This window comes from Chroicocephalus ridibundus, chromosome Z (genome assembly GCF_963924245.1).
Source record: "Chroicocephalus ridibundus chromosome Z, bChrRid1.1, whole genome shotgun sequence".
Lineage (NCBI taxonomy): Eukaryota > Metazoa > Chordata > Aves > Charadriiformes > Laridae > Chroicocephalus > Chroicocephalus ridibundus.
In genome coordinates this window covers 66,467,137-66,483,488 of record NC_086316.1, presented here as the reverse complement: position 1 = coordinate 66,483,488, position 16,352 = coordinate 66,467,137, and the positions used below count along the sequence as shown (strand labels likewise).

The window sequence follows — 16,352 nt, the reverse complement described above, 5'->3', positions numbered from 1 at the left end:
CTTCCCCGCCGTTTTGGGTGGCCGTTTCGGTACGGTGGCCGTTCCGTTCCGGTCGTGGTGGCGCCGCGCGGGCTGCGCCGCTGCACGGTTAATTACGGCGGCGCCGGGGACTCCCGCCGGCGGGGGGAGGGGGGGCGGGGCGCGCGCGCTGGGGATTCCCCCGCCGCCCCGCGGGCGCGGAACGTTCGGGATTGTTCCGTGACGTCACGTCAGGGGGCTCCCCGCCGGCGGGGGGCGGGGCCGGCGGGCGGGAAGCCCCGCCCCCGGGCTCCCGCTCGGGGGCGGCGGGGCGGGCGGGTTGTTGCGCGGCGGCTCTCGCGAGGCTCGTCGCGCGCAGGGCGCACACTGCGGCGGGGAGCGGCGCCATTTTGGGAGCGAGGCGAGCGGGGTGTGTGTGTGTGCGTGTGTGTGTGGGGTGTGTGTGTGCGCGCGCGCGGGGCGGGGGGGGGCGGGTGTGCGCGTGCGGCGCTCTCGCGCCCGCTGCTCCCGCGCCTCACGCGGGCCCGGGGTGGGGTGGCCGCCGCCACCGGGCCCGGGACGCACACACACCCCCCCCGTCCCCGATGCGGTGTGTGGCGGCGGCCGGGGGAGGCGCGGAGAGGCCAGGGCGGGTTCTGCCGTACGGGGCGCCGGGCCGCCCCCTTCCGTCCCTCCCTCCCTCCCGGGCCCGCCCTCAGGGAGGGCAGGGGGAGCCGCCCCCGGGCCCGCGGCGGGGCCCCCGTGCGTGGCAAGCAGGGCGAACGCCCAGCGCCGGCCGGCGGAGACCTGGCCGCTGCCCGCCGCGACCCCGCGACAAAAGGCCGGTGGGGGCTGGGGGTCTGCCCGACCGCTGGGCGGCGGGCGGGAGGCCCCGGGGTGGTCAGGCTTTCCCCGTGCCGGCGGGGCTTCCCCCCGGCGGCTCCCGCCGCTCCTTCGGGCTCCGGCTGTGGTTCCGCGCCCTGGCCCAGGTCAGCGCCTCCCTCCCGGGTGCTGTCTGCGGCGTCTTTCCCAATAAAATAAGAAATGCCCTCTGCTTTCCTTTCTTTTTTCATTTTTTTTTCTCTTTTTGTTTTCTGGGGAATGAGCGGCAGGAGGACGTCTCGCTGGTGGCTGCATTCTCCAGTAGGGCTGCCTGCTGCCCGCCCCGGGGTGTGCTGGGGTCCGGCTGCCTGTGATTGCCTGTGTCGTGTGTTTGCTCCCTCAGGTTCGGGTCTGTGAGTCTGTCTGACGCCCGTCCAGGCTCCAAAAAGGGGAAACCGACTGTTCTGCTGCTTTTTACCGCCGGCGGTTGGGATTACAGAGAGCCCTGGATATTTGCAGCCTTTGGCTTCGGCTGCTAGGGAGGAAAAAACGTGGAAAGCGACCGGTGGCAGCTGCTTCTTGTGAAAGGGGAGAAATACCAGACACTGCTCTGGGATTATCTGGGTGCTTCGTCCTGAAAAGGCTTCTGAAACAGTGGGCATCCGGGAAGCGAGTTGGAAGTTGGCAGTTGTGAGCTTTTTCGTTCTAGCAGTGCCGAGCACCTCACCCTTGGACGTTTTTGTCAGCATGGCATGGATACATGGCTAAATTTATCAAGTTCTGAATACTTCATCTGCAAAAATAAAGTGCTTTCTTCCTTCTAAATACTTTTTTCTTCTAGGCAGCGTTCTGTCTGAGTCATAGGCATAACCAGTTTTGTTAACTGGCTCCAGGTTAAATGCAGCCTGACTCACTGTGTAGACATCGCTGAAAAGTTTCATGGCAGATATTTTTCCCTTTGTCTTATTTTTTAGATTTTCTGACATAACCTTCTGTCACTTTGCAATGAGACCTATTTTGTAAATGAAGAATCTAATAGATGTTTGTTTATCATTTTTTCTTTTATATTTTATTTAATATTTTTGTAGAAAAATGTTGAGGCCAATAAGCAATATGGAGGTATCCAGATAGCTGTTGTTTACAAATGCCTCTGTTACCTGAATCTAGGAAATGTTCCACAGTTCAGATGTGAAATCTGGATTTTCAGCTTCACAGTTGTTGGTGTAAAAAGTGTATTTATTTCACCTGGAGCTGATGTTTCATATAGTGATATGTACATGGAATAGACAAGAGAAGCCATCAGAGAAATAAAGCACTTCTTAAGCCAGAGAGTCGGCAAATTTTTGAGATAGCCCTGTGGAATCTGTAAGCAAGAAAGATGGGTAGCTGATTTTTGTGAGGTCAAATCTATGTCAAACAGCTACGAATGTAGTATCAACAAGAACTCGGGATATTATCTCAAGGAAAACAAACTGGAAAAATATAAATCACGCAGTACTAACACCTTGTGTGGTCCGCTTGGATTTGGTAAGTGTTATAGCGGTCATAAATCAATTTACACTTGCATAAACATTTTATCAGTAGAATGGTTAAACCAGTAACATATACTGCCTAGAGGTTGTTGGGTTTTTTGAGACTGTTGAAATGAGCTTGCAGAATCTAATTTTTCTTTGCTGTTTTTATTAATGGAATAATTCTTTAAGAATTTGAAGAATACATGTACAAGGAGAAACGTGTAGGTAGGAATGTGATTTTTCGAGGAGATAAAACATAGGTACACCTAGACTGAATCTGTAGGTAATTTAGCCTTTATGTTAATATTGTAATTTCAGCAATAAGCTTATTGAACAAGTCGGCTGGATGGCTTGCACATCTCAGTCTTTCCATTTGTATTAGGTGTTTTTGCAACATGAAGGTAGTGATAATTTTTTATTTCCTTCCACTGTTCTTTGTCACTTATAGAAGCCAGATACTTTTTAGCAAAAATCAGTTTGCTGTCTATGCAAACTAGCTTTTTAATGTGTTGATATTTTAAGGTTGGGTTCAGAGTAATTTCCTGTTCTGTGATGGGAATGAATGAATCTGTCTGTTCTGCGAGTACAACATTAAAAAATCCCTCCACCTCTTTGGAAGGATTCAAAACAAACTGTAGTGGTAAACTAACTAGTTTTACATGTTATTTTTATGTGTATTGCTGCTCCCTTCCTCCCACAGTGGTTAAATGTTTCTGAAGATAGATATAGTTTAAATGTTGAAATTAACATGTTTACATTTTTTTTATAGGTTTGCATTCAGCTGAATTGCTACTGCCTCAAAGAAAATTAAGATGGACTGAACAACTTAACTCAAAAGTCAGTGGTAATTTCACTTAAGTTCTCTCCCCCCGACTCCACCTTGATTATTCATAAAGCTTTAAATAATTAAAGCATTATTGGGTAGACTGTAAACTGAGTGTCTGGTAAAGGTGACACATTTGCCTTAACCACCACCTTTTAAAAAAGTTTTCAGAGCTTCTGCAATACTGAAATATTAGTAGCAGTGAGCTAATGAAAAAAAATAATGGTTTTCTCTAAGGGCAACACAAAGATGTTTGGGAACATCGCTTGTGTTAAAAGTCTTGTAGAAAATGTAAAGTTAAGCATGTGAAACTGTATCTAAAGATTACTACAGTGTTTTTTCCTCTCGTAACGTTATTTTTACCATAAATGAAAGACTTGCATCTAAGTAAGTTTTTTAAACTCTCAGGCTCACTGAAGCAGTTCTGTTCTCCATGTTGTCTTGTCAGTACCTAAAAATTGATCTGGCTTCAGTATTTTGCATTCTTTGGATGGCCTTGCTGTTTCGTTATTTTAGCTTAAACTTAATTTCAGTTTTGTTGTTTTGAAAACATGGAAACCGTGGAATGTGAATAGGAGGCTGTTTCTGTGATCTCTTGTGGTTGTGGCTTGTGGCTGTTCTGTGTCCAGTGTCAGTTTGGCTGGGGGTTGACTGAATGAACTGAACCACATGTGAAGGAACCAAACCAACAGAGAATAATGGTGTTCCTTACTCCTTTAGTTGGATTAATCTGTATTTCATTTGAAAGCATTTGGTAAATGGAAAGAGTTCAGGCGTGAGTGGCCATTTCATTTGATTTTCGTCTATTGTATGGTCATAAACAATAGTAATACAAGTACTTGCTTATTAATTTACAGAAAAAGTGATGTCTCTTTGTTTCAACTTTTAGCGCTGTGAGATACTCCTATCTCTTGAGAAGAGACTCTCACTGAAATCAGGGAGCTGCATCCCCCACTTACTATTTTGGGTGATGTCTTTATTTGGACTCTTTCCCTGCTGGGTGTTTTGAAGAATTTGCTTCTTAGCTTCATTCAAATAACTCTGTCTTTACATCTCTCTGTTTGCTTGTAGGATAATTGTTTTTTTCCTCTTCACCGAATTTGCACTTGGCAGGTGCAGTTGTTCTTATTATGTATATGGGTTCAGGCTGTGCCTCTGTACCCTGAGCAAAATTCATACTTGGGTGAGGCCCATTGAGGAGAAAATGCCTAGCATGCTGGTCCATTTTAATTTCGTCTTTAGGTTTTTATTTGTAGGGTGTTGACAGTCTGTTAAGTCGTTTGCAGACAACTACAAAGATAAGATCCTTGCCCCGAAGAGCTTATACTTTAAGCCTTGATGTAAACATAGCTTTTGTACTGGAATAACTGTCAACAGCTTGGCTCTTTTACTGATGCGTTTATTCTGGTAGAATCCTAAAATGGCTACTTCTGTATTGAAAAATTGTTTTGATTGGTGTAGGCTGCTCTGCTGAGTAAAAACACTGTTGGTGGAAGCTTTTAGGAGTAAGTGGAATTTAAACTTGCAGCAAAGCTTAAGTGGAATTACATCTCTAAACTGATATAGGGAAATTGTGTAGATATTTGGCTTTGTTAGGGCTTCACAAGTTAATGTATTTTACGCTTCTTTCTTTACCTCTATTCTAATGAGATTCTTCTGTTTAAAATGTGTGGATAAAACAGTGTGACAATGATAGTTCATCAGTAACTTGTGGGGAAGTTGCTCTTGTTTATTTTTCAGTACTAGGAGTAAGTTCTGTCCTGTGAGGAGAACTATTTGCAGACCTATTGTAAACAAACCTGCATGAGATTTGGCAGGCTTTTTTTTGTTTGTTTTTGTTTTGTTCTCTTTTTTTTTGTTTGTTACAGTGTGTGTTTGAGCAGTAGTATTACACAGTAACTGGTGATAATGCCCTGTGTGGTGCTATCAACTCTTCCACAATCTCTTCCTTTACCCAAAAACACTCATATTTTGGGTAAACATAGTCAGGGAAACGGTTGAAATAACTTACAATTGTTCTGCTTTATATGCTTAGGATATGTCAAAACTGCTGCCTTTTTCAACTGCCTTTTCTTCAGATCCTTATGAAGACTCCAAAATGTAAAAGAATTCCTGGTGATTTTGTAACATAGTGGTGGTGTTAGTGCACTAACACTTCAGGTTTAGGACTTTGAACCTTGCAAAGGGCAAGAGATTAGCATTTATCTAGCTTTCTGCTAAATGGGACTGCGAGTGTGTAGGGTTTCAAGCAGAATGAAGCTGGTTGTAGTTTACCTTCAGATATGAAGTTATGCTGTATTATGAAATAGTTTGCTTTTTTTTTAATTTACATTCTAGTACAGTGCAAGAAGGAAAAACTCTTTGATTACAGTAGTGATTAAGTTATTTGAAGCACTCTCATTAACTTTGGCTGTTTCTAAAACATTTCGTAAAAGATGTTTTGATTGTTGTGATATTAATATTTGATTCACCAAAGTGATGTAAACCCTGTTGCATGTGAACCATATCTATATGTAGAAAGGGGACCATACGATAAAGAACAGTGGTTGGGATTTTTAGAACACCAGTGTCCCCGCGAGTCGGCCAAAATTCTAGATTCTTATGCAGAACAAAGTGCACTTTAGTTGATTATCATAGTTCCTCACATAAGGAATTTGAACCCTAAGTAGAAATTAAGGTGGATTTTCTTTCTTTTTTTTTTTATTTGTTTGTTTTTTGCTAAGTCACTGTAAAACTAGGTATTAGGGCTGTGGCTGTACTAGAGAATGTGTTGGCTTCAAATGGTTAAAAAATTGAGTGTTACAGTTTGACTCAATGCACTTCTCATACCTAAGCATGTCATAAGACTTTTGGAGGTGTACAGATTTGACAGAGGACCTCGCTCCTTCCTCAGTGTTCTGCAGGAAGCCTTAGTTCTCATACTTCTTTTTAAAAGATGAGGCAAGAAGGTAAATTAAAAAAAAAAAAAAGACATTTTCTTTTATTCTTCTTATTGTCCACTGATAGAATACTCATCAGAACAGTTCTGTATTGGATGGTAGGGACAGAGAGACTGAAAACAGAGGTTTTTACTTGCATTGCCAGTAGCACAGTTGAAAAGGAAGAGGCTTCAGCTGAATTGTTCACAACATTTTAATGTCTGTTGAAACAGTGGGAGAAAAGACCTTAAAAGTTCAGCTCCCTTGCCTTTTATGGAGGTGTGAATCTTTGACAATAAATTGTGGAGAACCAAAGAACTTGAGAGAATTACCATAAACAACCTTATTTGTAGATTACATGTCTGTGAACTGTCTTCTATGTTAAAATTTAGGGGGGGGCGAGGGGGGGGCGACATGCACACTTTCCCTTCAGAGTGTTAAGAGGTTGCTTGTAAAGATGTAAGCTTATTCTGTTGTTGTGGCTGTGCATTTACATGGAGAGAAAAGAAAGGAAATAAATAATCTTCAGTTCAGGTAGTTGTCATGCATTTGCAGCAATTTGTGATCAGTAGAAGTGCTTTCATTTTCCCAAACTCTGTAAAGCTTGTGTTAGTCTTGAATATTATTTTCTGTTTTACTAACATGCAAATTTTGTCTAGCAAAATAACTTGAAATTAGCAAAGTAAGATCTCTGATAAGTTGTGTCTTTAAAAAAGGAGTGAAAATTGAGATGTATAGGGTTTAAACAAAAGTATTGTTTAAAGCTTACATTTAACAACTTTCCTTCAAATTGATGTTACTCTTGACTAGAGATAAGAGGGAAGGATCTGTTATCACAAGAAATTTTTTGCTTGAAAGAAAATGTGCTTTGCGGCAGAAGGAAAAATTCTTGATAGAGTGGGTTATTTTAAAAGCCTGCTTAGTTTAAGAAAAATCCAGAACTTTTCTGTTTATGAAGAAGAGAGACAGTGTAGTCTGATGGCATATAGTTTCTTGGCCTAATTCAGAGCAAAACTTTGTAGTTTTTCTATGGCTGATGCTAAATAGGTGAAATAAACATTTGAAGCTGGCCCAAGATGGGGAAACTGAAGGGTCAGTTTATTCCGTAGCTTGGTTATTCCAGAGTTGTTCTGTTTTAGTGTTGCTGCTTCAGGAAAAAAATATAATTAATTAATCTTGGCAAATAGCTTTTCTTTGTGTTGTCATGAAATGCAGTACAGTTGGTGTTTGGCATATCTCTAATGGTAAACATTTAGTTTTAATTCCCTCCTAGAAAATGCTGTGCCTTCTTTCCCTTCTTGTTAGTCACTCTTTTCTAGGATGACATACAGACTTGCTTATTGGACCCCTCTGAAATTCATATATACGCTTCATTTGTCTTCCTGACTTAATAAGAACTTGATATACTTGCTCATTAGCATGGAAGCAAAGCAGCAGGAGTAGCAACAAACTTGAGACACTGAATAACATATTACCTTTTCTTTTTTTCTACTGTCATAACAACACTAGAGCATGTTTTAATTCTGAGGGCTTAGAATCTTCTTTTACCCCATTTATAAATATTACACTAAAAATGATGGTGACAAGGTGGGAGTGGGTTGTCAAACAAGTGTGTAGTTGTGGGGTGGAGTTAAGGTTCCCACCTGTAGCTTGTGGTGTGCTGTACTTACGGTAATAATAATCTGTGAGGCATTAGGTAAAAGATCACAGGTATGAGCCGCTTTAAGTATGCATACATGTTAATTTTAGACTTTCCTAAAAGCTATGAATGTGCGTATAACCATGTGCTTTTAACATTTATACTGTTCATGTGTTTCTTTATGCAAATCAATATACTGAATTTCTAAACTGGTCTTCAGGAGGGACTGTCAGGAAATTTGAATTTGTATCTCCCTTCTAACTTTGGGAATTCATGGCTTGAAGCTTCCTTATTTTTTTTTTCTGTGTTAATATAATTTTGCTACTCCATTTACAAGCTTCAAGTATTCCTAGTTATTGGAGTTTATATTGCCTTTTAATTTAATTGTCTCGTGACAATCTTTGAAGTACCCAGTGTCGCAGAAACTGCTTACTGTTAAATAATATGGCTATCCACAGAGCATGAGAAGTATAGAAGCTGAAAATGCAGAACTGTTTTTCCTTGTCTCTAGACTCTGGTGAGATGGGTTCAACTGTCAATATTTTTTTTCCTAATTTTTAGCATTATTTTAAAATTGTTTTTTGCTCTAAAATTTTAATCATCTACATTTAAATTGCATGTATTTATTAATATGGTAAATCCATAAGATGGCCAAAAGCATACACTTCTAGTAAATTACATTTTTTAGATGGTAGATGTTGTGGCTATTTACTATTATACTGATCAGCCTTTTCCTTACCATAGTGATGTCACCATTTTTATCTGTTTCTTCATGCTAAGACACTATGAAAAAGCAAAGCAGTTTTTATTTATTCTGGTAGTTCTGACAAATAGTGTTACCGAATATATCTTGCCAACAGTAATGAAACCTGTCTTAAATATTTAATATTTCTCTGGGCTAGAGAAATATTTTTATTTTATACACTTGAAGAGACCTCCCTGAAGTCGGATCTTTTCAATACCAGTGAGTCTTTACTCTGCCAGCTAAATACTGGTTAGACAAGTTGAACAACATGCCCTTAAAATTGGGTGCGGACAGTCTTTGGTCTCATGTCGTTGTCATCTGCTGTGCTTTTTTCTCCACCCTCAGTGGGGAAAGCATCAGGTTAGGGAACACTTAAATGAGATATACGTAAATCCATGGGGCTTGACAGGATGCTCCCATGAGTGCAGAGGGAGCCAGATGATGTCATTGCAAGGCCATTCCTAATTATCTTTGAGAGGTCTCATGGTCATTGACAGAGGCTCTTGAGTACCAGAAGAGTGCAAATGTCAATCCTGTCATCAAGAAGGGTAAGAAGGAAGATCCACGAAACTACAGGCCAGTCAGACTCACTTCAGTACCTGGGAAGGTGGTACAGCAACTAATCCTGGAAATCGTTTCCAAACACATGGAGGACAGAAAGGTGAGTGGGAGCAGTCAGAACAGCTTTATGAAGGGGAAGTCATGTTTAGCCAAGCTAATAGCCCCGCAGTAGCTTGGTAGATCAATGGAGAGCAATGGATGGTGTTTATCATGAGTTCAGTAAAGCTTTTGACATTGTCTTCCATGGCATGCTCATAGAGAAGCTGACGAAGTATGAGTAGAGAAGTGAAGGATAAGGTGTATCAAAAACTGGCTGAATGGCCAGGCCCAGCTCGTCAGATCAGTGGCACAAAGGCCATTTGGAGAAAGCTGTTATTATTGTTCCCCAGGGTTCAGTACTGGAGCCTGTACTATTTAACCTCTTCGTCAAAGTCCTAGACAATGGGACAGAGTTTACCCTCAGCAAGTTTGCAGATGATACAAAATGGGGAGGAGTGGCTGATACACTGTGTGTTTGTGCTGCCATTCAGAGGAATCTGGACAGGACAGTGAACTGGACAGAGGATTCTCATGAAGTTCAGCAAAGGGAAAATGCTAAATCCTGCCTCTGGGGAGTAGTAGCTGCATATGCCAGTACGTGCTGGGGGCTGACTATCTGGTAAGCAGCTCTTCAGAGTGGGACCTGGGGGTCCTGTTGGACAACAAGCCAACCATGAGCCAGCAATGCATCTTCAAAACAAATAAGGCCAACATTTCGCTGGGCTACCTTAGGAAGAGCGTTGCCAGCAGTTTGATGGGGAGTTCATCCGTCTCCTCTGCTCAGCCCTGGTGAGGCCACGTGTGGAGTGGTGTGTCCCGTTATAGGCTCCCTGGTACAAGACAGATAGGGAACTAATCTCTTTATCTCTCTCCTTCCTCTCCTGGAGTGAGAGGTGAGGGAGAGCATCTGTCATTGCCCAATCCGGCCCAAACTGTGACACAGACTTCATGGAGTGAGTTCAGCAAAGAACCACAAAGATGACTAAGGGACTGGAGAATCTTTCCTGCCGGGAAAGGCTGATACTCATTTTTTTGTCTTCTGAGGAAGTACAGGTTGGTCCACAGTCTTTCAGAACACTCTCTGGATGTTACAGTTTATTTTTTTGGAAGATACTTTCTAGATTTAAAATTAGTAAGCCATCAAACTAATTTTTCTCATGTAAAATTCAGTGAAGGTGAAAATGATGAGGGAGGCTTTATCTTTATTAATGCTGTTGATGGGCCAACAGGCTGTTGGGAGAAGAGTGGACACTATGCCCTCAGGAGGATGTTACAAGGTAGCAATGCCTCATTACAAAGTGATGCTTAAAGTTCATAACCCTGTCTGTGATAAATTGAAGAGTAGTGCTGAGACATTCCTCCTATCATTTGCAATGGGCGTTAACCTGGGAAAATAAAAGGTAGGATTACATGTTTTTACACTTGATTCCTATGAGTTGCAAAATTGTTATTGTGTTTCTAGTTAAATATATTAAAAATGCCATACTAAATGCATTTCCTCTAGTTAGAGCTACTTAAACCAAATAATGAAAATAGTCTCAAAAAAATCACAGCAGTTAAATGTGAATGCATATTATCTTATACGCCATAGTCCTTTCAGGATTCTGTACTTTAATAGTCAGGCTCATTTTTTCTTATTTGACCTGTTTATAGAAAACAGAACATGGAACTAAAATTCAGAATGCTTTGATTACATCTGCTTGCTCTGCTGTCTGGCCTTGCAATATCCCAGATCATTTCCCGCCCTCCTCCCCCTTCACCTCCGTCTGTGGGCTCTCATGTCCACTTACACAGCCAGTGCAGAGATCCCCTGAGGTGAATTCTCATGGGAGTCACTTTTCGTATTACACACTTACAGAGGTGGTGTATGGCTGTTTTTAGTGTTGTGTGAGTAGACAGAGAGAGAGGGTTTTGAATGCTGGAAAGATTTGGTGAATGGTAGTGAAGCTGGAAGAAATTCTGGATAAAGGATCATCTTTATAAGGTAACAGGAGCGATCACTTAAATTATTTTTTGTGTAAGCAGTTTATTCCAGACCTCAGTAATTTTTGCTTTTTTTGATGGTATGTTTAAGGCCAAGTTGAAGACATTTCTAAAGGAAATTACTGTTGCTCCACTGTGTTAGCAGGAGCAGCATAGGAGACGTTATATGAAGGATGGTAGGTTAGATCATAAATGTTGCAATGTTTGAGCTAGAGACTGTTTTTTTTAGTTGTTACTATTTTAAAGCTTTGTTAGGTCTAATTGTTTCCAACATTTTATAGATGCCTGACATGAAAAAAAAAAAAAGTCTAGGTCTATCGGTCTATCTTCTTCCCTTGCCCTTTTGCTCCATAACTTTTGGCTGCACAGCTGCTTCCTGGTTTAGCACTGCAGCTAAGTGAGTTAATAAATGCACACAAATCTGTCTGTAGTGACTCTGCAGTTCCCCTGTCTGTAATGAGTCTGATATGTGCCTGCACTGTATTCACATTTTTGATGTGCTACGCAGAGGTACAAGATGGACTAACAGACGCTTGCTAGGATTTGGCACTGTGCCTACCCTGTGATGCTCTTGGGCTTCACGAGTGGTTAGAAACTACTGCCACGTGCTGCCAGTCTGGAGAAATCTATTTGGGGAAATCATTCAGGAGTGAGGGAGGGTAAAATCTGTAACTGACATAGTTGTGATGGCAGGAGTCCCTAATTTTGGACAAATAGTATGAGAATGAGCAAGCATCCCTCCTTTTTTTTTTACATTTTTTTTCCTCCTTCTTTCCCCTCTACCTCCTGGTGAACATGGGAGGAGGGAAAAGAAATTTAAAAAAAACCATTTTTACTGCGAGAAATTACATAAATTTCATTAAAATATGAGAAATCATGTTTGCTTAACCAAGGATATATTCCATAACACTGTTTTGGATAGTTTGTTCAACTTGATCTATGTATTTCATGCCCCTGTTTTATGTGCTAACTGCATGGAGGTTTTTAGCTTACAAACAAGCTTTGCAAACAAAACTTAAATGTTAATTATTTCGCCTGTTCCATATTTTGTCCCAATAATAGTGAATTTAAGGTTGCAGATAATGTGAAAATTGTATTATAAGATGAAGCTTGAAGAAACTTTCCTGCGGTAATCTGGAAGTATATTAATCCGAAAGTTCATGAATACAAGGTGTTTTCTGTTTTTGTACTGTATTAAATCCTGTCTGTGTTATCGCAGGAAAAAAAAAATTGATTTATACTTTGGTTGTAGTGGGTGCTCTTCATGCTTAAAAAGCTTTGTTTATTAAACCCTATATTGATTTCAAGTAGCAGGGGAGAGAGGGGAAAAAACTTGTTTAGGATGTGGAAACAGTATTCTCATATGGTTACCACCTAAGATGGGAAAAAGTGGGTTGGTTATTACAGTGTCATCTTTGTGTACATGCATTATGCATGTAACTAATTCTCGCATGAAACTCTCCAGTTACAATTACTAGTTTCTGAGTTAGGAATATAATAGGAATTGACAGCTTCAAATATTTGTCCTAAATTGTAAAGTTGTTTCAGAATCTTGTTCTTCTGATGTTCAGGACTGTGTCCAGCCTAAATCTACTGTGGTTGATATCTTGTGATTCTTAACCATATTTTGGATTAAGATCTTCCACCAAGATTTTTCTTGGTGGAATTTACCCCTTCAGATATTTATAACCACTGCTTAAATACATCTTAGGTCCTCATTTTGTGAGATGAAGCAAGCCAAGTAGTTTTCTTATACTTTTCTTGTCCCTGATCACTGAAATAGTTCGTTATTGCACCAAATAAAATTTTAAATTTTTGTGCTGTTATTCTAAATGTGATTTTACTTGTTTTTTTCTGTGATGATTTAAAAAAGAAAAATGTCGTAGTGCAGGGAAAATTGACTATACTGTTTAATATTTGATTTCTTCATTTAATTTGGTAAGCGTAAGCTAAACTAATGATAGTCTTTTAGTTCTATTTTTTTTGTTGTTTTTTTGCAGAGTTTCTGGAGTTGACTCTAGGTGTTTTTTCTTAGCCTTTTCACATAAGTCTTGACTTCAGTGGCTTTCTGCTTCCCTTTTCTCAGCATATTACTTCTTTTTTCTAAACCAGAGGCAATATATTAGATTTTCCCAAACATTCTTCAAATGGCACAAACAGTTTGTATAAAAAGTAATGTTTCCAGCCACTTTAAAACTGTTCAAAAATAGTTTCTGTCACAAAAGGACCTTACCAACTCAACCATAAAAAAAAACCCCAAACAAAACACTAGCCCAACGGTTTTTGGATGTTGGTTAAGCATACTGGGTTCACTGTCCTTATTTCAGCTGCTAATGTGGCTCAAAGTGGATAACTGAGTTATATTTATGACAAATCTATTTGCTGTACATCATTTGGAACCAGCTGTTCTTTGTTACTTGGCATTCACTGCCTTATTATTGAAGATCATGTTTCACAAAACTATATAATTAAATTTTCATAGAATTGACTATTGGAACAATTTTCACGTGTTACCTGAAACAAAAAACCCCAACTTTACAAACTTCTTTCAGATCCCCCGCAAGAATTGAAATTTAAGAACAGGGTGCTTTTCTTTGGTGTAAACTATTCTACTATCCACAACACAGGAAAATGTAAATTTTATCTAAATTTATGGTCTGTGGAAGGCTTCCTTTTCTAAAGTCACTGTGCAGTACTCGAATCAGACACCAGAGGCTATTGTTGAGAAGAGACTGGATATTTTGACTAGGCTGGTTAAAGAAATTTAAATGCATTTGAGTGTTACTAGTGTGAGGGTAGCAGTATTTCAGAATCTTTTTCTTACCTTTCTAGAATCATGCAGCTCTGCTTCAGTAATAAACAACCTGATCCAAGTTAGCTTTTATGACACTTCAGTTAAAGAATGGGAGATATATTTTGAGTTTGCACTGCTAGGGAATGGTAGCTTAAACATTCAGTGCTAAATTTTGGGCCTACTCTTTTGTTACCAAGAGAGTTTCTGGAAGCAGTAGAATCATGTTCGGATCTGTGGTGTTTACCTCAATAAGCTTATTTCTGATAGCTGTATTAATGCTGGGAGTACAACAGCTGTTTTTTCAGTGTTAATGAACAGCAGTTGATCTGTTGTGTGGTGTGTACATAAGAGAAGGCTTGCTGGCAGACAAATGGGTTCTTCGTGTCTGTCACTAGAATTAAAGCAGTTTATTGTAAATGGTCATATGGGTGCATACTGCTGACTTTCATTTTATTCAAATACTTTACATTTTGGTTTTTTTTATTATGTATGTATGTATTTATTTTAAAAATAGTCCTATGTTTCTCAAAGGCAGAAGTGCTATTCTAAAGTAAACTGCTGATCAGTGTTACCTATTTGCCTCAGTGGCTCCCCAGTCTTTGTAACAGTGGCTCTTGTTTGGTGTCAAGCTGTAAGGATGTATCAAGTAAATTTCTAAAGAAGTCTCCTCAGTATTTTTATTAATAATGTCAATCATGACATTAGAACGTAGGCTTATTAAATTTGTAGATAGTACGAATGTGAATGGAGGTTATAAGTGCTTTGGGGGACACAAAATGCAGAAATGTCTCAGACTGCTGGGGCTAGCTTAGGTAATGGACGTAAATAGCAGGAAAAAAGACTTAGGTCAGAGCTGGTAGAAGGAGCCTTTCTAGTGATGGGACATGTTGCAGAATAATGTGGTAGTCTCAGTTGTTGGTCTAACTCAAGCTGGAAAGGAAGCAAGGAACAAACTGGTATTTGGCAACCAAGCTGATCAAGGATGGTTTAAGTATAGTAAATCCTGCCTGTGGCAGCAGAGTGGTCTTCCTGACATCCTCTTCTCACTTCTTGTGATCTGTTTTCAATTTGCCAAAAATACCTTCCTGAGAATAATGAGTAAGCTAAAGCAGTTGAATATTTGCCAGATCATCAAAACAGAGCTCATGCTTGTAATGAAAATGTTTTTATATTAAAATACATTCTAGGACAAACTTGTTGGCAATATTGGAAAGTTAGTATCTGTAAGAGTATTTATGGAGCCTTGTAAAACATGGCATTGGCAACTTGAAGCTGGGTAGTCTATGTACTCTAAAAGTTTTATAAAAAGGTGTTAATATTTGTCCTTTCCTGATCTGCTGTTTGTTTTAACTATGGCTATGGTGTTTGTGCTATTAGAAGTTACTAAGGTTTAATAATGAAAATACTAGATTTTCCCATGACTAATTGTCAGACCATTAATATGTACAATCAGATAAGGGAAAGTGTTTTCTTGACTTTGATGGTGTGGGGGTTAGTGTCCTCAATAGCTGCTCATCTTGGTAGTCTTTAACTGTAAACGTGTGAAATTGGTCAGGTAGTGTTCTAAAAATACATCTGTGCTTTTGTTACTGCTGTTCTTTTATCAAAACTAGTGGAAGAATTAGGCCTAAAAGAGTTTTTCTTTTATGGACTTACTGAAATTTGCAGATAGTCTCCTGCTGACTTTGCACTGTTAAGTATTGTGTAGTTTTGGCCTAGGCCTCTGTCTTTACCACTTTGACTCATCTGACAGAGCAGCACTATCAAAAACCTTCTTAGAGCTTTTAGTTGAAGAACTGAGAACATAAGGAAGACTTGAATCTGTTTCTAGAATAATTTTTGTGGGAAGAAATACATACCCAGTATCAGTGAGCTGTGGACAAAGCTCTGTTAAAAACACCTTTCCAGTCCTTGGTGCTTTGTGATCACCAAATCTCGCCAGAGCCCTTGATTTATGTGCAAAAGATACATTAGTGAGTTAAAAATAAACTCTTTTCATGGCAGTTGGATAAATAGTAGTATTAGGAAGCTTAACTAGTTTTCTAAAAACAGTAAGTTGAATTTATGAAGAAATCACATTGTTAGTGCCTTTGTTGTCTTGTACCTAATAGGTGATTCACCAATGACTTTGCAATACTTCTTGGATCCTTTGTTATGTTCTTATTTTGTATAAACCTGTCACCCAGTTTTTGAGACTGTAAGTGCCTTGGTCTGAAGACTTTGTTGTTGTGCTGATATTCCAGTGTTGATACCTGTCCTGATCCTTTCTAAAGATTTCATGATTCTCCTGTTGGAGATGAAAACTGTATCTGAAGGAAGGAGAAAAAAGAATTTTCTTGCTGCAGTCTGCTCACATTTAGTTTGCTGTTTCTTAATTTAGCATCTCTTATATTGGTTCATCTGTAAACATATATCCTTTTCTGTTTCTATACCATTGCTGAACGTGATTAATCAGTAAAAGTGAACTTGGTTCCTGTTAGAAAGAGAAGCCATTTTTGTGATGATTCTGTGACTCTAGAACTTCCTTCACTTGTTTTTTACTGGTCTGACACAACT

General features: G+C 40.0%; 1 protein-coding gene across 12 annotated transcripts in view; it reads left to right on the top strand.

Moving 5' to 3' along the window:
• Window positions 1-281: 281 nt before the first annotated feature.
• The window catches only part of GPBP1 (GC-rich promoter binding protein 1), a 36,543-nt gene continuing 20,472 nt past the window's right edge, over window positions 282-16,352 (top strand). For 4 of the 12 annotated variants that reach the window (XR_010069043.1, XM_063319867.1, XM_063319869.1 and 1 more), the window contains exons 1-2: window positions 954-2,307; window positions 3,064-3,131. The gene's annotated coding sequence lies outside the window, so the exon portion shown is untranslated. The other 8 variants (XM_063319874.1, XM_063319873.1, XM_063319863.1 and 5 more) reach the window with 7 other exon arrangements.